Source organism: Idiotropiscis lumnitzeri, chromosome 6 (assembly GCF_059441095.1).
Source record: "Idiotropiscis lumnitzeri isolate Australia: NSW breed Sydney's pygmy pipehorse chromosome 6, RoL_Ilum_1.0, whole genome shotgun sequence".
NCBI classification, from domain to species: domain Eukaryota; kingdom Metazoa; phylum Chordata; class Actinopteri; order Syngnathiformes; family Syngnathidae; genus Idiotropiscis; species Idiotropiscis lumnitzeri.
This window is the reverse complement of record NC_142396.1, coordinates 11,466,998-11,491,669: the sequence shown is the minus strand read 5'-3', so window position 1 is coordinate 11,491,669 and position 24,672 is coordinate 11,466,998. Positions and strand designations below refer to the sequence as shown.

Sequence of the window (24,672 nt, the reverse complement as noted above, 5' to 3'; positions counted from 1 at the left end):
GAAAATGGAGCCGCAGAGAGAGAGAGGGGAGACCCGGGAGCTGTCCATCGTCAGTGGTGCTGATCGCACGCCAAGTGGCGGTAGTGAGCTTGTTTTCAAAGTGTGCGTGTGTTTGTGTGCGTGTGTGTGAACGAGAGAGAAGGAGAGATTCTCCCCTTGCAGAGGCACCACTATTCAACTTATTTCCCAATTCACGCGCCTCTTTTGTTTGTAGTGCGTTTAATTATTGGAGCAGTGGCGTCAAATTTTGCAACCACCCGCACTTATTTCTCCCGTTTGTCCTCACTGTGGTTCTTCCCACAGGTGACCAGCAGGGCACGCAAGAGGGAGGTTCTTGCGAGTTTTGCTATTTTCACCGACCGAATTCAGTGTGAATGAGCACGCCAAGTGAATGGCGAGAGAATAGGGGCGATAGATAGCGACCCAACCTACCCTCTCGTCTCGTCTCTATTTTTTCCATGTTTTTTGGGGGGTTCATTCTGCATCAGGCAAGGCGCGGGAAAGCTGAGTGGAAGGGAGGAAGGGGAGGAAAAGGGGGAGGGGTGCATATCTCATCCAGCTCCGTCGTGACGTGGGTAGCGTGCGCGCTGGCTGGCTGCGTCAGGAGAGAGGCAGTTACTGTGCATGGGCCCAGACGGCAGGGGGGAGAATCGTGACTGACTGGCTTGCAAATAAAAAGACCACCACCACCATTACCATCATCTTTAAAAACATAGCCAAAGTCCAACCTTGTTCAAAATGAAGCCCGACACGAAGACAGCTTGTTGTGCGTGGTCTCACTAAGGGAAAGTTTACAAGGGGATCTTAAATGGGTTTATTTGGGAAAGGAAGCAGGTAAGTTTATTAACTTCTCCCCCCCTCCTCTCTACACGGGCATTGTTTGGATGCTGCGTGGACACTTTGCATTGCAGCGTTCGGATTGGTTTGGCTGGCCCCTCACCCTCCCCTCCTGCCTAACTCCTAATTTAATTTGCATATGTAAAAAAAAAACTCCATGGCTTTCTATCATTGATATTGATCACAAATTGCCCCCCCCACACCTGCCATTTTTGCCCCCCCCCCCACCTATTTTATTTTTTTTTTCAAAAAGGGGGGTCCCTTTGCGAGCGAGGCTGCGATTGGCTGATGACGAGCTTGCCCGCGCACCAATCGCACGCCTCCCCTGCTCTCTATTTATTGCCAGCAGTCTACAGCCTGGCTCCCTCCTCGCACGGAGCGGCTGCAGTAACAGCAGCAGGAGCAGCAGCAGCATCTCCTCCAACACTATACAGAACGAAGGGAGGGAAAACGCATGCATATAGTGGCATGCAAACAGCTTCCAGTGGAAAGGAGGAGAAGGAAAACAACCACGGACAGCTCTCAAATTGCGGAAATTCCCCTACCTTATTCCTGGGGTTTTCATTTATGACCGTGTGCGCGCGCGCGTGTGTGTATGCGCGTGTGTGATGGCAATATAGCTGGAGATACACTCGAGTGGAGTGCAGAAGAGCGAGGGGGAGATTCGCGGCAGCAGAAGTCACAGAGGAGCACCCCAGCAAAAAAAAAATATCCCAAAACAACAACAAAGAAATTGCCCTTCGCGAATCTTTTTGCGGTCTGGGCTTGCTGTTCTGAGCTATGCATCTGGGAAGCCCTTACCCCAAAAAGCATTCGCGGGGGGCGCACTCGCCGCCGCCAACATCGACGACACATCGGGAGACTGGAATTCATCGCGGCCACTCGTGGAATTTCCCCTTACACGATCCTCGCTCGTTTTTTTTCCTTTTTGTTTTGTCTTTTCTTTTTTTTTTCTTTTTTCATGCTTTCGTCTTCATTTACTCGTCTTGTTTGCACGAAAGTGGAACCCCTGCACATTTTCCTTTTGTTATTGTTGGCTTTAATTACCCCCCCCCCACTCCCCTTCACACACTTTTCCACACTTTTTTTTGTGATTCCGCTTGAATCCAAGTCCTGCATGCTTCACTGTACAAATGTTTTATTTAGTTCGACAAAATACACCAACGTTGTGAGTCAAAAACACCACGCTCCCCTTAAAGTAACTTTGGTCGGACCCCACTGAGCCCTCTTGTTATGTTGTAAAGTTTACAAATCAAAGATTATATTTTAAAAACGTTAACCTTCCTCTGTACAAGCCTTCTTGTCATTTCTTTGTCAAGAATAGATATTTAAATGTATTTTCTTACTTATGACAGTCAACATGTTTTGTAGCAAACATTTAAGCAAACGTAACAAGGGGGTTGGAAAAGGGTGTGTGATAATAAGCCCACCCCACTCTCAATCGTGTTTTATGAATCGAAGTGAACGCACCTCAAGCACCCCCACCCTCCTTCCACCCCCCACCCCCACACACACAGAAGTACACGTGCGCACCCTACGACCACCACCTGACCCATTCAAAAATATAAAAAAGAAGTGCAAAATTTAAAGTGAGCAATGATAAGCGCATAATAGATCGAGATGGCCCTTTTAACAACAGCATGAACGTGAACGCACCACTCCTCCCACCGATCACGCGTGGCGTGCACAGACATAAACAAGAGTCACAAGAGCGGCGTGATTGGTCGCTTAGTGACGTCATTCGTCCCCTCTCCGCATCATCATCATCAACAACAACATTAAGTGCATGTGGTTTCCAGCAGGCCAGTCCCCAAAAAGATAATAGTCCCCATGTTCAAAATTCAGAAATGTATTGATATTATGAGGGCAGAAGTTTCTAACTGCAATACATATTTTTATTGTGGGAAAAGACAACTGACAGACAGAAGGTTTGATAATGTGCTAAGAGCATACATTTCCGGAAAAAGCTTAGACCGCATGATGAAAATGCAGTAAGTGTATTAATGGTTATGATAAAGGAATTAGGACGAGGGCTTTTATAGACTAAACTTAACTTTAGTTGTAGAACGCTTCGAAAACAACCCCCTCACACAAAGCGCTGGGCATCAAGAAAAATCTGACGTATGAAATCAAAGAAAGTTAAAACAACATAAAAACAGTAAACACAATAAAATACTAAAACATGAACTAACACGTTTTTAACAGCCATGTCGACGAAGACGCGAGTCAACCATGCAAAAAGTTTGACTGAGAATTATGTTGACGGTACTTGTTAGTTTTTTTTAAAGAGATGAACAATGAAAACAGCACGTGCGTCACTACTAAAAGCGCGTTTGGCATCGAAAAAAAAGACGTGACAAACATGCGAGAACATTTTAACAATTGGAACAAAAAATGTGAAAAATATATAATCCCCCGATTGACCTCTATTAATAATTTGCAATTAAAAACACTCACGAGATAAAAGGAACGACGTGCGTAAAAACCAAACTCGTCTGGACGAGTGACGTCACACAGAAACACGGGTGCAAAACACACGCTCACACACTCCCACTTTGGTGAAACTTCTCACGGCGCTTGTCTGTTGTGTCTTGCAGGGGAGGAGGAAATCCCAACCCGAAGACCACGACCCGGAGGACCCGGAGGACCCGGAGGCCGATCTAGTCGTGTGCAGGTGAGCCATGAACCGCATGACATTGTCCTTCTCCCCGGGTGTGGTAATTGCGCGAGCCCCGAAAGTTTCGAGACTGTGTTTGGCAGGAATTGACGTCAGTTTCTTTCCACCCCATCCGTACGATTGAGGTAAACTTCAATTGAATTCAAGTTATGAAGTAGTATAGTTGGATTGAAATCATGCTGGTTAACAGTGAGCTGGCAACAAAATGGACGCTGCAAAGCAAACGAGTGCGTGCATGTGTGAGCGTGCTCGACACACACGTTTATGAGAAACACTGATTGAAAAAAAAAAAACAAGCACGTTGGCATTGTCACGTGACTAATGTGAAGCTGATGTTACGCCATAAAATTTAAAATCGGCATTTATTCAGAAACCAATTTACTCAAATCTAAGTTTAAATGTGCTCGAGGAGTCGTGTCATTTTTGTCACGAGCCACATTGTCGTGATATAAATGCAAAGTCACCTTCGGTGTAAGAATGCTGTAGTACAACTATTGTTGCATTTCTCTTAGGGTTGCATTAAATAAAAGCATGCTTGAAATGTCTATCAAAAGTGAACAAATGAACAAATTTGGTTGAATCTTTCTGCTGAAATAAGAAACCCATTCAGACATAAAAGTAGTCAACTTAGAATATAATTAGAGTTGAATTTACATTTACATTAAGAAGTGATGTGATAGAAAAGGGCTGGAATTTGTATTGGGTCCCAAAAAAAAAAAGAAAAAAAAGAAAAGAAAAGCTGTACAGTTTACTGCTAAAATGAAAAGGGCAAACAAGTCCTGTATGTTTGTCACTTCTGTACAGCTATTATTTAGTTTGTCAAGAAGGGATTTTGGAAGGGAAATGCTTGTAAGATTTGTTAAAAAATTAAGAGAAATAGCAAACCCATGAACCCCATTTGTCATAAAAACTAGAAGCAGCCACATTTGATTTGGTTTAGTGGGCCCAAACCTGAAATTTGAATTTGACCCCTTTGTGTTCGAACAAGTAGAATTTCTCTTGCTTGCTTAAAAGTAGCAGATGTCAGGTGTCAGGTCAGAAAAATCAGGCTAATTTTAGGACAATTATTTGGTGCATGTAATACCCAATTGCAAATCTCTGCAAACGTTTGCCGAATGGGAGAAATACGCGTGTCTGACTTTCTAGGATGAGGTGAGAACTCACTATCTCCAAAATCAGGCTTAATTCACATGCACGTGAAGGTAATGTGTTGTTGTTTGTAGCTTACTTGGCTAATTTAGCTGATTCTGATTAGTAAGCATTAATAGTTGATTGCTACTGTAATATCCTCGCATGTGGGCAAGGAGATCAGATGCAGTTTATTGAATAAGACAAATAAATAGTCATACACACAAACTACATAATGAGAACCCTTGCTAGAAGCTGCTGTTCGCCACAACTCGCACCCAGATGCTCACATGCCGAATGGATGAGTCACTCACAAGCCCACGGCCCTTAAAATTCCGGCATGTGCAGTAATGAATATATGAATTTTATTGTGTGTTGGCAGTGCGCAAATTTCCAAAAGTTTATGATTATTATTATTGTAGTTTTGCTCCAAAAACGTAATGCCACAACTTCCAGCCCATCGTGTTGTTGCCAAAATATCATCCATGATGCCATAAAACACTCCACAAATATGGCAAAAGTGCTGCGTCGCAAACGTTACCACCGAGGGTGCTTTTTCTAGTCTAACTGTGCACATGGGTGGAGCTTTCTTTCTTTTGATATTTTCTGAGACAAGCACGGGTTGATTTAATAAATATAATGGATAATATGGATAATGCATTCAATGAATTGATTCTACAAAGATGCATGCAAGCTGTTGCCACATTTCTCACTAAAACATGATCGTATCCACCCTACTTATCAGCAAACTGCCAAACCTGTGCTTAAAACCATCAAAATCTCCTTGGCGTACGTGCGCCTCAACTTAGACCGGCTTTTTTTTCACTGCGCCGGATCGCCCAGCATGTGTAGTCTGCCAAATTCTCACTGTAAACTGGACTGCGCCTGTCTACGAATTTGATCCCAAAATGCTATATTTGGCAAGGACCGCTAAGACACCTGGATTGGGTAAAAAAAAAAAAAAAAAAATAGAACTAAATATATCAAAGAAGCAAGTTTTAACATAACAAGCAATGTAACTAATTACAGCTTATGACAAAATGTTACTCATGTGGTCGTATGTGATTAAAATAATGACACTCCACAACCCAAATTGTGTATTCTTCTTTGAACTTTCAAGAGGTTATGGAGGATTTCTTTTCATTTTAGTAATTTAGTGCAAGCCCGTCTTGTCATGGCAAAAATATCATACATGATGTAGTCAAATACGACTGACATGTTGCACCGCTAATGTCGTTGCCAAAATATCACCTACACCCTACAAAAATGGCTGACACACTTTTACGAAGCTTACGAGAACTTCCATGAGGCAGTGGTTAATATCCTAAGCTTATGTGCTAGCACAAAAAATAAAATCCTGAATACTGCACATTGCACCGCAGCCCAAAAATGTCTTCCATGTAAGTGGATTGGATACAAGACACTCTAATATGGCTGAGATGCTGAGCTTCTAATATTGTCTCCAAAAATGTTCTATTTTGTGTAATTTTCTTTGTGGTTAACTTTAAAGTATGCTATGCAAATCGTTTTCAAGAATTTCCCGCTTTTTGTCAGAAATCCTTATAAATTTTTTTTTGGAACATTGATTTGAGGATAGTTATAATCGATCAATTGCCTTTGTTACATGTTGACTAAAACAATGCCAAATTTCCCCACAATTTCTATGATTCATTATTTAAAAAAAAAAACATCAGTAGTTTTAAATTAATGTTAAAACCGGTCCGTTCTCCACTAATTACAACATTTTTTTGTCAGGAATCTTCCTGAATTCTCAGAGGAATTGACAGTATTGTCATATGTGACCAACATGGTTTTAAATAGCTTGTGGTTGTGGCGATTAATCTTGCAATGATGAAAATATAATTTATAACAAGAGGGATTGATGCAAAAAGTGAAGAGTGACATGAAAGGGTTCATCCTTTCACCGTTTGATTGTGACTGCATTGTAATAGTTTTATTACACTGTTAATGTATTTTCAATACCAGTCGGAAATAGTACAAAATGTTGGACAGCATGTTCTTTTTGAAATTTGGACTCATTTCCACAACATTGGCATCACTGAATATTTAGTTTCTTGCAAGTGTGAGCTGTTAAAATCTTATTCGTGATAAAAGCAGCTAATGTTAATTAAGTAGGAAATTGTACATCAAGTTGGTTACGTTGTTAACTGCACTCATTTTGAGCAACATAAATTATATTATGATAGACAATATTTGATACTTGGCTGGAGGTGACATATAGTCAATAAAAATACTCGTATTGAATGCAATTTAGTGGAGAATAAAAAAAAATGTTCCCTGTGAATTAATTTCATAATTATAATATAATATATATATATATAATATAATACAATTATGTCTTAGGATAGTGTGTGTTTAAGAAAATCTTAATAGAAAAAAAAACCTGTGTGTGTGTGTGGGGGTGTGTGTGTGTGAGTGAGTGTGTGACATCATCTGTCTGCTTTAAAACGTAATAGAAAATATTCCAAAATGTTTTTTTTTCAGCCTGCGTGAGCTCCACATGAAGCATTTAACATTCACCCCCAAAACCTGACAAGTGTCACAACACACCGCCGCTGACACACTGGCGCAAATGTAAAACGTTTACAACAAACGATGATACAAAACAATATTACAATTTAGTTAATAAAAAGAATTAAATAATAGCAGTAAGGTTTATGTAATTAGAACATTCAATATATTTTTTAAACTCTTCTTTCTTTTTCTTGCCTTTCTACTTGTATTTGATCCTACTCCGGTAAATAGTCGTTTAGAGGATAGAAAGTAATTACAAATGTAAGAAAACAAAGCGTATTCTTTTGCTTATGTGAGACATATGCCTCGACGGTATGTATTATATCATATCTATGTTTATTATTTTTTTTTTTTTTACACAAATGATGTTGATATAATGCAGACAACTGGAGGAAAATGTACGCACATTTTGAAACGTTGCATTTGCAACATGACAAATTTCAAATACGGGTTAGGATACAATAGAATGCATCAAAAATGAGAGAGGAAAAATGTTTTGTATTGTCAGACATAATAATAATAATTGTGAGATACATACTTTTTGTGGTGTGTGGTGAGAGGTATTTGTGTGCTATTGTGACTGTTATACTTTTGCAATGAATTCACTTATTTTAGACATTAGTCACTTTGCTTTGATTTGGAACACTTCCTCTCCATGTTTATTGAAGATTCATTTAAAAAAAGAAAATCACATTTAATGATGGAAAGAATAGATTTTAGATGGTAATTGTGTTTTTTTTTCTTTTGTCTTTTTTCTACTCTGTGTGTGTGCGTTCACCTTGAGTTTTATTTTTAAAGTCACAGTAGGTGATCGTTTTCTCACGTTTAAAGTTTGGCGGACCAACCAGGACACATGTTGGGTGTTGTGTGCGCTGCTTTTACAAATAATCAGACAGTGTTTGCTTGTCTTACAAGCTCTTTTGTTGTTGACTGTGTTCATGTAGTCACTTCATTTCGTTTACTTCCTAGCATGAAATAATTGAGTAGGGACAGCGTTTGATACCACGTGATGTTATAAGGGGGCTATTTGACAGCAACAGGAGATTGCATATTTAATTTATTTGGTCGTTGTTGGATGTCTGTAACCAATTCTAATCGTTCTAATGATGACAGAAATGTGTTTTTACAACAATTTAATCAGAAATCATCCAAAATATGTTGACCCCAGTAATTGTCCTGTCCTTGAGCTTGCATGTGCTGGGCGAGTTGCACAATACTGAAAGCAAAGAATTTAGTCGGAAAAAATATGATATCATGTTATTGTGCTAATAATGGTTCCTCTGTTGCCGCAATGTTTGCTGAGAAATTTATCGTCACATTTGTTGGTGCGTCCTATGTTGCTTCCAGATGAATCCAAGGTGTTGTCGTAAGATTTTAGTTGGAAAACATGCAAAGAGTTGGATCCTATGTTGTATAATAAGTGGACTATGTGCATCACTGATTGAATATTTTCTTACTTGGTTGTTGCATGGTGAAAACAATGTGTCAGGAAGTCATGCAGAAAATGTTGACACCAAGGATGACAGCATATGTGTTATATGTTAAATGTATACTCTTAATATTTTGTATAGGCCACACAAAATAAGAGTTTATAGAACGAATCCCCAAAATTAAAGATGCACGTAAAAACGACTCAGCTAAGCAGCTTGCTTGCTTTGCTATGCTAGCAATGTTGTCATGAATAAATATTTTCTGGTTGTTCTGACTTAAATGACTGTTTTAGCCCCCCACAAGTCTTTAAAAATTTTTTTACAGTGTACTTAGTTGTGTGATGGGCCAATCAAAATTGTATTCAAGTTGAAAGCAATGAATTCTATCAAGAATGTCAGTGGATATTCAGCAAGAAAATTGAATGTTGATGTTGACCCGGATGTAAATTTCTTGGCCACTAAGCTTTAATATCAGTGACCTAACGGAAGTGGATTTGCCGTGGTATGAACGAGAATAGTGGAATCGGGTCTCAAGTTTAACATCCGACTTTCACTTCTTCCATGCTGTTGTTTTAAAAGCAAGCGTTGACATTGATGTCATCATATGGCAGATTTCCATGTTGCTGTGTGAACTTGCTGGTTTCTGTGTAAAAACCCTCAAACTGCTAAATTCGTCATACCAGCTTCCATCAGCCAATTTTGCAGAAACTCTCCATGTTTAATCGTATTTTGCTACCTTAGGTGTGCCCTTGAGTGTCAGTTAAGAATGTCAATATGTGACTTAAAATTGTGTACAGTTAGTAAAGCTTTTTTGTTTTTTATAGGCATTACATAAATAATTTGAAAAATCCTTTTGCCCCTTAAGACATTAAAATGGATTAAAAAACATTGAAAACACATTGTTACAATTTTTCAACACAATAAATATACATGCACAAAACGTTTTGAAAATACTGTACATAATGTAGTGTGTGGGTGTGTGTGACGTTGCTTGTCGAGTGTCTTGGTGTGAGCGGTGGCCCACAGCAGCTCCCGCGTGAGTGTGCTCGTTGTCTTTATGTTTTACTGCTCTCCCTGTATTCGCTTAATGACCGAAACGTGCATGAGCAACTGTGATTGTCCCTTATTCTGGAATAAGAATTTTCCACCGATGGGCTGATTGCCGCTCTTGGTGTTGCAGTTGAGCGAGAGCGGAGATAGAAAGAGTGACCCGCACGATGAGCAGCTTGTTCAGCAATTAAATAGTGGGACGTTGTTAAGAGAATTATGACCTGTCAAAGTTTGTTTTTTTTTTGTGCTTTTTCCAATGTGCGTTCATGAGAGGTGAGCGGCTTTGCCATTTAATCTTTGTTGGTTAGTCCTGCTGCTCCCGATAGATGAACGCTAATGTTAGCATTAGCTGCACTCTAAAAACAGTTTGGTCCAAAATAATACAATATGGATTAAAAAAAAGGACTGACTGTTAAATAAATAACCCTAAAAAGTTTCTTCATTTGACCCAACTTTTTTACCGTTAAACAAACAACCCATAAAGTGTCTGTCCATTTTTGTCCCATATTGGGTTGCTTGACCCAACTATTTTGGGAAAGTGCAAAAAGTTATCATCCTTGTTTCTTCTTCATTTGAAATTTCTGGTACAATCAAAGGTTTGGCCAAACATAATGATGCCAACAAAAAGAACTCATGTGAGTTTAGTTGAAGAGCTGATATGCAGCCATTTTCCGGGTTTTCTTCATAATAACTCTGATTCTGGCCTCCCGCCACTGACTGCCAGTACATTTTACAATACATCTAAGATTATTTTATTCTTTTTAAAATATTGTAATGGTCTTGCGTTAGTCCATACCTCCAGCCTTGCTAATTGCCTCGGGTCAGCTGAGCCACTTCTTCGAGATGTTGAATCGGAAACTGAGAGAGGAATTGAGCTCCCTCTATAGGCAAGCCCTCTTCCTTGCTGGACACATTTTTAAAACTCGCCTTAAAAGCGATTTTTATTCTTTGTCTTTCAACTCGGCTTAAGATTACACCTGTTTTTGTGTATTCTTGTTTTCGCTGAAATTGTTTTTATTTTGTATATTTGATTTTTATCTGTGTGCAGCACTTTGTCTCCAACAGTGGCTGTTTTCAAAGTGCTTTATTAGTAAAGTTGAGTGAAAATGGACTCATTACTGCAGAACCAGAATTACGGTGCGTGAAGCGAGCTTTGAATCCCGATCTTGTTATTTTCCCAAAAGCATGTCACAGTATTGGTATTAAGACACCTCTGAACTATTTGAAATTGTGGAAAAATGCTTAGTCTTATTTTTTCAAGTTATTTGACGTGATATTTTGGCTTCTTTTTTATTAACTTTAGAGACCATTTTCTATTCTCTGTTAGGAACCGGAGTCGGGTTGACTGGTTAGTCTCGCATGAGTTGTGGCCAACAGCAGGTCCTTGCGAGTGTTTTTATTTTGTAGTTGTGTCTTTCACACATCTAGGGCATTCCAGTATTGCTCATTGTTTCCCACATCACTCACATGTCACAAAGCAAACAATTGAAAAACATTTCTGTCACGCAAATCTAAGTGGAAAATTAAGTTGAACTTGGTCTGTCATTTGTGAAGTCAGTTGTTTGAAAATATACCTGTCATAAGTGCAAAAGCAAAAAAAAGTAAACTATTGGCCCCTCCCCAAAAAGGTCTGTTTTGTTTTTTTTGTTTTTTTTTTTCCAATTACTGATCAATCTACACTACAGTGTTAAAAATGACTTCCTTTCTTTGAAAATGTGGTGTTATTAACTCAACAAACCTGCTGTTTTATTTTGGTTTTCCTGAAGAAATCTACCAGAATTGAGTATGTATATGTGTATAAATTCTTATATTTGTAAACTTTTTAATGTACATATTGATTTATATATCTGTATATCTTTAATGAATCAAATGCAACTTATTTTATCTACATGGACGCACGCACACACACGCAGACTGCCGTTTTGTATCTCCTTGCCTAATTCATATCGCTGCCCGAGACGCAAAAAACTAAAATGCATTTTTTTTTTTAGATTTTTTTTGGGTTTGTTTTCTTGTAGGAAGTTATTTGTAGAAATCCTGTATTTATTTGTAACATCCTGAAAATGTGCCTATTTGAGGAAAAAAAGATTGTTTTATTGTAACAGCCATGTTTATCCTATACAAAATCCTCCAGATGGACGGTTTTGCTTCTCAGCCATTGGTATATGTTCATACAGTATTTTAGCCTCTATATTTTTTGTACTTACTAAAAATAATTTTCTTTTAAAGATTTGACAGAGTGACGATGTCATGAGGAGTTATTTGTCAGATCTAGTCCGTCATAAAAAATGGTCTTTTTTCGAGATATTATTATTATTATTAATTGTATATTTTTAAAAGCTGAATCTGATTATTTTTTTGCGATACTTCAACGTCTCAGAGGCCTTGATGACAAGACAAAAGCAATGTCCCTCTCCCTCTCGACATTACAATTGGGGGGGGGGGGGCAACGTGTGTGTGCGTGTGTGTCTGTGTGTGTGTTAGCAGGGTATCGTCACTCCCGGTCGTGACTCACGACACACACTTCTTTTTGCTCCCCTCTGTCTCGCTGTAGCTTTCTTTCCTTATTTTTAATACACGCCTGAGTGGGAGGCCTACACACACACGCGCGCGCACACACCTAGACACGCACACACACACCTAGACACGCACACATGGGCAGTAGACGTCTTTGTTGCAGAGGTTACATTTTCATTGTCATGTTGTGTTGAGTTATGCTTTGCTTCCCATCAGTCGTTTTTATAAAGAGCTGCCTGAGGACCATACTAAATTTCTGATTGGTCCATTTAATGTTTGGTCAAAAATATTCTGCACTTTGCCTTCATTTTAAATCTTAAAATTGGATCAAGTATCCTAGAATTATGTGTTTTGTATTAATTGTTTTTTGTACAAAATATAGTGCGGGGAAAGGTTCTTTGAGCAAGATAATGTGCCCATAAAAATCAGACAAGTTCATAATTTTACAAGCTTTAAATAGATTAAAGTACTCAAATAAAAAAAAGGGGAAAAAAATCTGTTTGATTATAACAATAGTTTTGTTAAGAATCCATAAATGAACTTCCATACAACTTATACATTTTGAGTCTTTATAGTTCATACACCGTAAAAAAAGGAAAAAAAAAAAAAGACAAGATGTGTTGCAGAAGGGATGGATGGAAAACAGGCAGGACAGCGCACCTGGAAGAATGGATTTAAGTCCCCTAGTGTAGTGTATAATTTTTGTCCCTGGTGGAGGTCTGCTGTACTGCTGTAATCGCACGATAGCGAGCATACTAACATCTTATCGTGAAAAGATCAAATTGGAGTTTAAATAAGCCGAGGAATCGTTGCCATCAACAGAAGATTACGTAAGAAAGTGATTACAAAACCGACTAAATGTTGCTTGACAACAAAACACTTTTTGCTTTTCATAAGCTGTTTCGAAACCCTTTAAAAGCAATTTTAAGAAAAAAAAAAAGAAACTCCAGCTCAAGCATTAATTTACTCTTGTGTTTGATAACAAAGCTTCTAATATTTTTAAAGGTAGCCTTATAGAAGCCACCGCTTGTTTGACGTCAGGTCGTGAAGACTTCCCTCGCCCCAGCCACTTTCCCCAGCTCTTCCAGGGGGATCCCAAGGCATTTCTTGGCCAGCTGTAAGACATTCTCACTAGCATGTCTTGAGTCGTCACACTGAGACATGCCTGTGTTAGAAAGGGTAAAACCGGAAATGCAGATCCCAAAAATATCGACACTGTTTTATTAGACGAGACGTGCACAAAATGGTGGAAAACAAAAAGTGCTTGCACGACGCAAGGATAAAATGGTAAACAAAATCAAGCGAGAATAATACAAACAGAACTACTTCTGACAACACAAGTAAAAGTCCTCAGACACGAAACTGGAAGGCCGGGAAGCCAAACCCAGAACGAACAAAACCTTAGTGTAACTACAGCGCGGCAAAAACGGTCAAGCAAAATAGCGGGCCAAGTGAATAGTTAAAAAAAATGACCAGAGATCACGGACATGACAGCCTGGAACACCTCACAAGAGAATCATCCAGGCGACATCTTATCAAGATTCCCGAGCCACCTCATCTGGCTCCTCTCGATGCGAAGGAGCTGCGGCTCTACTTTGAGCTCCTCCTGGATGACCGAGCTTCTCACCCAATCTCTGATTGCTCGGACACTCTGCAGAGGAAACTCCTTTCAGTCGCCTTTTTCTGGGATTTTGTTGTTCCAGTCACAATCCACCGCTCGCGACGACAGGTGAGGATAGGAATACACCGATACAGAATGAATACTGAAGGTACAAAAGCGCCATACAAGTGAAAGCCCATTTAGCGTTTACCAACTAGAGCAGGCGTGGAGAAACTACGGCCCGGGGGCCACATGCGGCCCCGTTAAACATTTTAATCCGGCCCGCCGAACTTGGGGAAAAAAATCAAATGAAGAAACCTTGTTAATTTTTTATTTTCTAAATACTGTGGTTTTTCAAAGACGCATGCTTTTGTTCACTTTCATTTAAAATTACATTTATTTTTTTTTCTCCAATGAGGTGAGGTTCCCCAAACACTCCATCCATCTGCTCCTGCTCCGGCCCCTCTGTCAAATTTTAGAACCCATTGTGGCCCGCCAATCAAACTGGAAATTAATCCGACTTACTGCTGGAAACGCAGACCAGTCTCTGACACTGTGCAGGGACTGAACAGCCCGTATCAAAGGATTTGGTACCACAAGCACCACACACAGAACTCCCTCAGGGACACAGTCCAACACCTTCTCTAGTCCACAAAACTCATGTAGACCGGTTGGGTGAGCGCCGATGCTCCCTTGAGGACCCTGCTGAGGATGTAGAGCTGGTCCACAGTTCCATAGCCTGGATGAAAACCACACGACACCTACTGAATCTGAGATTTGACTTCCTGGCAGACCCTCCTCTCCAGCACCCCTGAATAGATAATACCAGGCAGTTTTAAGAGTGTGTTCCCCCTGCAGTCTGAACACACGGAGGTCCATCTGCCAATCCAAGAGGCACTGTTCCCATCACCCAAGACACTTGCCACCTCCAAGTCCCCAGATTCTGCGTCCTCAAATGAAAGCATGTTGATGGAATTGCGGTAGGATTCAAAGTATTCTCCCCACCAACTCAACGTCCCGAGCAGCAGTCCTTTTCCACTATGCAGTATTGATGGTGCACTGCTTCCCTCTCCTGAGATGGCAGATGGTGGACCTGAATTTTCTTGAAGCTGTCCTGAAATCTTTCTCCACGGCTTCACAAAACTCCTCCCATGGCCCACTTTGTGACTCAGTCACCACCAAAACTGCGTTCCGCTTGACCTGCCAGCACCCATTAGCTACCTCTGGAGGCTCAGAAAGGCCTGAAGGACTCTTTCTTTATCTCGTCGGCATCCTTTACCGATGTTGTCCACTGATGGATACGGTGGTTGCTGCTCCGGCAAGCACAGACCACCTTACAACCGCAGCGCCGGTAGCTCGCCTACCTTGAAAGATTTGGGACTGAAAGGCTTTGAAATCAACAATGTTCTTGCTTTGACGCGGGAAAATGATTTCCAAAAAGTTGGTTGATACGATAAAATTGATAAAGAATTACATCATTAATAAAGAGTTCGAAAGCAAAATTTGGGGTTGGAGGAAAAATACTTTTTTTTTACATTTCTGGATACACATTAAAGGTAGTGTATTCTAAGTTAATATACATAGCTACATAAATCATAAATGATGCATTTGATTGGTCTTTGATGTAATCGTCCCAAACCAGACAACTCCACGAAAATAATTTAGAATAAAGTCCAACATTTCAACACAACAATTAAATTACACTGAAATGTTGAGCATTATGCTCTTTTAAGTAAAAAAAAAAAAATAACAAGTGAGTGCACCACAACTACCATCTGCTGAACTCCACTCGCTGAACTCTTCGTGGACACACTTTGCACATCACATTTTACCCAATTTACCTTGAATAATGTGGCCAGCATTGCCTTTAAAATGGACATTGTCTTGAATTTAATGTCAGACAATTATGCTCATAAGTGCTACAAGAGATAAAATAGGTAGGTGATTGCATTTAGTAAAGCACCGATCAACATATACACACATTTATCTTCCATTTTACCAAAGCCACGGCACACTCTGCTCACCCTTCAGTGTGGAGTGTTCCAATTAGAACCGTGACCCGGGCCGGCGCTCTCCAACTTTTTTGGGCCCACGGACCGGCTTCACGTCAAGCAATATTTGGATTGAGTGTCATTAAAACAAATCAAAGTACATTATGTTGAATAGGTGGGAGCCCTGTGCTTGGTTCTATTCACCAAAGCGGTCTCCACTTGATGGAATTGGAGACAATATCAGCCAAATTATGTCCAGTCCATTGTGTCATTTTGTTTTGGTTGCAGAAAATAAAGTTTGGCAAAGCTAAGATTTTAGAAATGGAAGCAAGGTATTCAGTCTTTTAATTTTTTTTCGTGGGGCCTGGTGGCAGTTTTGAAGGTTTTGTTGCCTCAATTGCTTCGCATTTCACTTCATAGAACGTAGACTGGTGATGTATCTCATTCGCTTTCATGCTTTCCTCAGATCAGAATAAGAATTTGCAAAACAGTAAGTTCTTAGCAGTTTTTACAAATTATTGATCCATCTAAAGAAGGGGTGTCCAGATCGGGTCTTTGAGGGCCACTATCCTGCATGTTTTAGATGTTTCTCCCCTCCAACACACCTGATTCAAATCATCATAATTGTTATCAGGCTTCTACACAGTAAATTTCATAGAGTACATTTTACCCTAAAAATACTCTATTTGGTCCCAATAAACAGAAGAAAATTTGAGAGCAAAATATTCAGTTTTGTCTGAGTAAATTTTACACTGAATTTTATGCAGAATATTTTTCAAATTCTACTCTGTTTACTTGGGCCAAATGTGGTCTTTTTTTCAGTAAAATGTACTCTCTGAAATTTAATGTGTGCAGAGCTTCCTGATGAGCTGATTATCTGAGGGTCAATTTAAAATCCGATTGGATATAATTGATAAAAATGTCCCATTGCTATCGTTTAAGTTGCAACTTATTCTGGAGGCCATGTACAGATTTGATTGACATGGCAACACATATTAGCCTGCAAACTAAGTTGGCCCCTGTGGATTGTAAAAGTCTTTCACATTTTGCCGATTTGTTTTTACATGCGTATTTCATTCCGTGTTGTTTTGTGTTTCCCCACGTGGGAATTTGGATTCACCTTTGTGATTGTATTTCTGCTACTGGGCCATCATGCTTCTGCATCCAAGTGGCCCATTCACCACACTGCTCATTTTCATTTCATCCTTGTTGCTAGTATTTTAGCTTTAATTTGACCACGCTAGTAGTGATGTGAAAAGTCTATGGTCACACAATAGTGATGTATCTTCTGAAAGGGACATTGGCAACGACTGGCCTGGCACGCACATTACAAAATTGTCACTCGTTCGATGTTAAAGACGGAGCGTGAACAGCAAAAAAAGGATTGTGTTACGTTGTCAACTGATATTTTAAGTAGCAATAACTCCTCATGCTGTTCAAGTTAAAAGGTATTTTCTTGGAACCCATCTTTCAACCAGGTCACGGCTAAACGACTTAGCTTCGACAACAACGTTAATGGAGAACTTTAAATGGCGAACACAACCCTTCAATTGAACCCGTTGAGACGACATTGTGCAGTTAAGTGCCCCTCAGTGCTCTTACAGGTGGGAGGGTGTGGAAGAGCGGGGGGAAATTTGGGAGCATACGTCTCAAGAATGAGTTTGTCATTGAAAGACCCCAAATAATAGCTAAAATGGCTGCTTCGAAACAAAATAGCTGACCTCCTGTTAATTTTTCACATTTTTTTAAATTTTTTTTACGGCTCTATCCATGATAGACATGCCATGCCCATCATATGTCATGTTGCTAAATTGAGCTGGTATCAGGGGCTGAATTTTCCAAGAATCCCAGGGAGTGTGATTGAGTCAATGGCGAGTCATCAAGCGTCATGCTCCTCTCACGAGCAATGACAAAAATGTCAATGTTTTTCTGATTTAATATTACCCATCTCTAAACAGTTATACAGTAATCCACACAGACGACGCACACACGCACACACAATATTTGCATATCTATAAAAATATTTTTGAATAATAAAAATAATTTCAACACATAATATATTGACAAAGAGCAAGGATCGGCCCTATAAGCAAGTTAAAATATAGTTGAGCAATTGCATGTGTGCGTGGGTGTGTGTGTGTGTGTGCGTGGGGGGGGGGGTGGAAGAGGGCAGAAAAAAGGAAGAAAAAAAAAAGATGTTCCTGTTACTGGTCGGCCATCTTGCTGTGACGAGCCTCGGGGCTGTGTACTGTTGCTGAATGTCCGAATGAATGTAATGATGTCATCATTTCATCACTAAGAATGCCTTTTACGTATTGTTAACACCCCCACCCTCCCAACGCCATAAAAAGAGAACGAGCCGGCCTCCTTTTCAGTGGTGCCTCAGCAGAGAAAATGGCTGCTCAGGTTTCCCGCCATTTTAACACCAAACGGCATCTTCAGCTCTCCACTATTTGTGACTTGATAACAATTTCATCTCAGAGCTAGAATTTGGTTCAGACTGAAACTTTTGAAATCTATAATGTGTTATATTTTGGTCCATTTTTAAAATAAGCTTGTAGTCGCATCTAAGAAGGTGAAAAAGATGCAAAATCATAAGTGTTGTGTTTGTGTCGTTTATCTTTACTAATAATTAGGACACTTGTATTTTTTTCCAACGTGAGTCTTTTGTTTGTCAAGCGCATTGAATGTCATGTACAAATCCTTTTAAAGTAAAGAAAAATAACTGAAGTAATCCTTATATGTGTGTTCTTTTTTTCTATGTAATTAAATAAAAAAAAATATTTAATTGAAAAAAAAGAATTACGTCTGTAGTCCTTCTCGGTATGTTTTAATGATTATTGAAGAAGTGACTTTACAGCAAGGTGCAACAAATATAAAAAGTAATTTAAAATCTTAATATTTCTTGTGTGTGCTATAATTAAAATTTAATATGATCTAAACATAATTTTGAAGAAAATGAAATGGAATTTTTAAAATAAATTGGATATGGTTCATATTGTAGTTTTAATGTCAATTTGGTGGGATTTAAAATATATAACAACCATATTTTCCTGAAAAATAAATGTAAGCAATCAACAATAGAATTTAAACTTGTGTGAGTTGTAATTAGAATTAGATTTAAGGAAAAGTGAAAACAAACCAAAATGTTTTATGGATTCAAATAAATGTAAATGTAATACAAAACCTAAAACAAATTAATCTTGCTATCCTGTGTTTTCCTCACTTTTTTTGAAGGTTGTCATCTGAATTTCTTTCTTTTTGTTCTTCCTCAACGAAAGTAAAAACAAAGACTATGCCGACAGAGGAATCTGAGGGATGTGAGGCCAACACTCCGAAAGTGACACACCCTCATCCCACAGCGTCCCCCGCACTCCTGCCTGCTCCCTGAAACGTCTTTTGTTCCTCACAGAGGAAGGTAAAATGAATTTTTTTTAATTTTTTTTATTGTTTGTTTAATAAAAACTTTAATTTGCCTTGAATTCCTCAAATGTGACACACACCTCAAAAGTTGATATTTTAAATTTTTACTTCAGGGGGGAAAAGAGGGGTAGGCATCTCTGGGATGCCCATGTGGACTTATATAATTTCAAATTTCTGTTCCAATCGTGTCTAATTGCAGCGGGGAAAAAAATCTGCTACCCGTGAACTAAAGTTTTCATGTCGTACATCAAAAAAAGTGTGATAGCAAAATTAAACCATTTGGTTGTACGTTGGTCACATTTCCTGAATAATCTGATTTGGAAAATTGTTTTAAATATGTCTTCCTTTGAGATCACGTCAGTGTGATTTGTTGTATTTTGACAGTGAAATCAGTGATTTAAGTTTTTTTTTGGGGTCCCACATCAACAAAGCATTACTACACAGTCAATGATATTTGCTTTAATCACAAATGAGATATTTCATACCCTACTTTTCTCATTTGTCAAGGAACATAATGCACATTATACATCCAATTACTAGAAAACTCGCATAATTTACATTTTCTTGAACAGCATTTGTGATACTAGAGTCTTTTTTTTCATACTGAAATGAATTCATTGAAATAAGTCAATGAATTTTGTTTTTTGCTGCTGTCTGTAGCAGGTCAGCATTGCTAATCAGAAGCTATAATCGGTTGCCTTATCTGGAAGGATGAAGACTGAAAAGTAAAAATAAAAAAATCACGTGATTCAATTTGACAATACTTAGAAAAATAGAATAAAATCTTGATGTGTTTTGTTACTTTGTGTGTGTGTGTGTGTGTGTACGTGTATTATTATTTTTTTGCCTTTTGAGATGAAGATGTAAATTTCTTTCAGTAACTAAATGTAGAACAGGAAATTGTTTTGACTTTGGCGTTTTGCATTTTTTCTTTATTGGTAAAATATTATAATTCATCTATAATCTAATCAATCTCTTTTGTTCTCATTAATTCAGAGACGTTTCTAATAATCAAACAAGGACCAATCCACCATTTGGGTCAATTTGACCCAACTTTCTGGGTTGTTTAGTACAAGAAAAAAGTCATTTGTGTGAAATAGGCCCAAGTAGTGTATTTGTCCATTTTGATCCAGTAGTTTTTAGAGTGCAGCAAAGCGTTTGAAGAAGAATGACTCAATGCTGCGTTATTTATACCCAGAGCATTGGGTTGAGGATTTGGCTCCGCATGTTGAGTCAAGAGTTGGATCCATCAAAGGGGTAAAAACAGTCCGTACTGATTAGTTAAAGTCACCAAGAAATGGGTTATCCGGAAATTAAATCTTCAACGTCAAAATACCGAACCCAGGGTGAAAGTTACCCAATCTGCTCAAAATCAAAAGCTACCCAGTCAGTGGGTTTAGAAATCAACCCGGCATTTTTAGTGTGCATAAATTAATTTTCCAGAGACAACCTGCGGATGGTCTCCGCCATCGTACTGCTGCACAGTTTCAAGGTGTTGACAGTTTTATACCTGAGGCCGTCTTTATGTGCAACTTTTTTTTTTTTTTTTTTTTCAGATCTTCAGAGAGTACTTTGTCACGAGGGCAATATTGAATTTCCAGTCAGGAGTGAGAGAGACAGAGCAAGTGATAGCATGCAATTTAACACACATGCTCCCCATTTCCACCTGAGACCTTAATACACTAACGATTTACTGGACAATGGCGTGAGAAAATGCTTAATTGGGCCCAATTTGGATCGTTTCACTTCGCCGTGTACTCACTTTTGTTGCCAGTGGTGGTGACATTAATGAGTGTGCTTTAAGTTATTGTGAGGTGACTGTAAACGTACATTGCTATGCCGGCTGACTGATTGGAGAAAATTGTAATTTAGTGTCACATGAAAATAGAAAATGAAATATTTACAAAAATGTGAGGGGTGTACTCCCTTTTGTTGTTTGTGATGAGGTGGCCAGACGTTTTGCGCAAGTTTTGACTGTGGGTGCCGTGTTCCTTACATACTGCATTCCATGTATCTTCTCTGAACTTAGTGAAGAGGGATGTGGCTCTTTTTTGCAAGCAGCTGCTGCTTCACATGCTGCAGTCTGTGCATCTGCTCGTTATTTGGTGAAGCAGCATGTGGCTCATTTTTCAACGCCATTTTTCTGAGCGGCTGTAAGGAAATTTATGTTTGTCATCACGAGGCAGCTTATGCGTTGTACATGTCTGGCAGCAGCTGCTGCTTGACGTACTGCATTCCGTGCATTTGCTCTGAGGTTGGTGAAGCAGCATGTGGCTCATATTTCAGCGTCCCGTTCCGAGGAACTTTAAACAATTGTATGTTTGTGATCACGATGCAGATCAGTATTTTAGTCCATTTGTGACAGTAGATGCTGTTTGTTACCGCCTACTGCATTCCTCGTGTCTTCTCTGTACTTAGTGAAGCAACATGAGGTTCATTTTTTTAACGACCCAGTTGTGTGATTGTGATTGAGAAACAACTCAAATTTTTGTCAGTTAATGGGCCTGCAGCTATCGTGTCAGTCAGTGCATAGTGTGTGTGTGCGTGTGTGTGTGTGTTTTGGTTATTTGATGTATACTTTCTTATATTTGAAAATTGATGTTACATTTTTATGGGTTTATTGTACAAACTGAACCAAGTTTTTAACATTTTTCAATCTGTGTGTGTTCTCGCATGTGCAAAACTGATTTAAATTGAACTTGACACTGGGGATTTTTTTTAAACTCTAATATGCAAGTGAAAATGTATTTAGCGTTGGACAAAAAACAAAAAAACAAAAACAGCCACTGCAAGTTCATAATAATTTACGTTCAGTGATTGTGATGCGAATAATTTATTTATTCATTTTTCAAAACAAATATATGTTCATTTTTGCCCCCTTTTTTCTTGCTTGGTTTACCTGAGTTCTTGCTTTTTCTCGTGTCGTACATATGTGAGAATAGTTTAGCTTCTCATGTTGATGTGTGCTACATTCTTTGGAATTAACAAACATGAATGTGTGTGTGTGTGTCCATCAGATATTTTAATATATTAATATACAGTGTGGTATATATATTTGTGCCTATTAATATAAATAAATGTAACTCTGTGTTCTTTTGTGTATCTTGCAGGGACAACATGATTGTAGGGATGTGGCTCCAAAAAAAGACTCTCACACGCACACACATACACAGGTGAGTCTTTGTACGGTCTTATTTATTGGTTGATATTAATAACAATGGTGCACTTGGGCAGCACACACATGCTCAAATAACCAATTTTATTTGACAATGATTACATGAATAATTACATTTGTAAAATTAATAAATAAATCACAGTAAAAAAAAGTCCAACAGTACAAATTATTGGTGAAAGGATATATGTGTGTGTGTGTGTGTGTGCGTGTGTGTATCTTCAAATTATGAGTTTTAAAAGTGGACAGCAAGGGGGCTTGCCTTAACATTTAATGGGAGGTCTTTCCAGAGGGAATGACCAGAAACAGAAAAGACTCGATCCCCTCTGAGGCCCCGTGGAAAGGGATCTTTTGATGTGGAATATGAATGTTGCCGTCGTTGACTCACATTTACAAAGTTTTACATCCATTTCAATCTCCTCAAGCTCATCAAAGTTTATCAAAGATTCACATAGCTAAAGGTTCTGAAAATAAATGAAGTCTGCTTGATGTTGTGTAAATTGCAACCTCACAAACTACACAACAACTTTAACGTCTTGTGAATGTGGCTAAAAAATAGCAGGTTAGGAGTGTGTTGGCTGCACAAGACAGTTGTGCTTCTTTGTCGTCATTTTCCACGCTTGTCGTATTCCTCGTCAAGAGAATATTACATGGTGGACGTGGTTGGCTCAAAATGTTGTGATGATGATGAGGGAAGGGGGAAGAAAGGCTTACACTTGCTTTGTGTTTGTGTGCGTGTGTCGCTGTCCACTTCGGTGGTGCTGAAATGAGTGTTTCAAACAAATGTTTAAAAAAAAAGCTCAAAGACCGTGTTAAAATACATTCCCATTTTTATTATTAGTTTTACGTGCATTCTGCCGTATGTTTACTTTATTTAAAAACCAACAACGACAATATTAAATGTTGTATTTTAAGTTGGTCTATCGACCTGCATACAGACTATACACACACAGATGAATACAATATTTCGTTCCCTATAAATACAGTATGGTATATATGTATGTGCAAAAAAACTAAATCCGAGAAAGGTTTAGTTCAATATAGGTTGTGTGTGCGTGCGTGTGTGTGTGTGTGTTCACTCTGAGGGCTGTTTTTAAATATGTTGACCCTCTTTTGTTCTGTATAGCTCAATATAGGAACAAAAGTACCACAACAATCTCTATGAGATACACTCACAATTGTGATGAATTCATAATGCTAAATGATTGTCACTCAGGGAGTATCAATCAAAGTATGTGCTGATGTACCAAATCAAGGGACTTGTGAGTTTGTTTCCCGTGTGTTTTCAGAGAAGGGGCAAGGGGAAAAAAACCTCTGCAACTCAAGCAGTGGGTATACGTGTGCGAGCGAGATAAGAGAGAATAAAACTTTGTTTTTATTATTAATTAAGAAAAGAAAACATTCTGATGTTCATTGTTCGAATATATAATGCTTTATAAAATAATTTACCCTACGTTTTCCCAGCATTAAAATTTGACTTTTTGTCCTGTTTTCAGCTTTCAGGACGTCCACGAGCCACGTGTCAAGGAGGACTCTTAAAAACATTTATTTAAACCAAAATTACAATATCATTTGTCTTTTTCCCCAAGCGTGTGTGCATGTCTGCGTGTGTGTGTTATACTTCCAACCATTTTCACATGTACTGTACATTGTGCGTAAAAGTTGCAATATTATAAAGGTGACGTCACGTGTAAAATATATCATGTGACAGAGGACTTTATCCAATGTGTGTGCGTCTGGGTGTGTGCGTCTGGGTGTGTGCGTGTGTGCGATCTTTTGAGCTGGGGTAACCGTCGCGTGCACGCGCATTGGCTGTCACTTGTTCCACGGATTGCGAGCCGATGCGCGCGCACGCCGGCTGTGCACGAACATTTTTGTAGTCTTGCACGTTCGCAGACTACACGGCAGGATTCACCTGACGTCGTCGCTGTACATTTCGTGCGCAATTTACGTTTATTGGGCGCGCGTGTGCGTGTGTGTGTGTGCTTGCGAGGAGCGAGAGTATGGCGACTGCACGCGTTTGTGTGTACGCGTGTGTCTGTGTGTTTGCTCGTGAATGATTAGAGGAAATTGTACAGATGTGAACACGTGTATGAACACAACGTTTATGTACAGATATTTAAAATAAAAAGTATGGACAAGCGTGTTGACCCAGTGTTGTTTATGTAACATCGCCCCCTTCGCGAAACTTACTCGTACGTTGTCGTCATGGGTGAGGGGGAGAAGAAGTCTCGCGAGAGTGGGAGCAGCTGGCAAAAAGCGTTGCTGGGAGTTGTAGTTTTCATTTGTATTTTTCACGAGAGGGAGACTTG

The 24,672-nt window shown here is 39.1% G+C and overlaps 2 long non-coding RNA genes across 3 annotated transcripts in view; both read left to right on the top strand.

Moving 5' to 3' along the window:
• Positions 1-3,483, top strand: part of LOC148335231 (uncharacterized) — an 8,689-nt gene extending 5,206 nt beyond the window's left edge. For both annotated transcript variants that reach the window (XR_015844054.1, XR_015844055.1), the window contains one exon: positions 3,435-3,483. This is a non-coding gene — a long non-coding RNA (uncharacterized LOC148335231). The remainder of the gene's footprint in view (positions 1-3,434) is intronic.
• Positions 3,474-24,503, top strand: LOC148335230 (uncharacterized). The gene is made up of 4 exons (XR_015844053.1): positions 3,474-3,511; positions 19,047-19,183; positions 22,299-22,361; positions 23,857-24,503. It is a non-coding gene; the product is annotated as an uncharacterized LOC148335230 (long non-coding RNA).
• Positions 24,504-24,672: the final 169 nt, after the last annotated feature.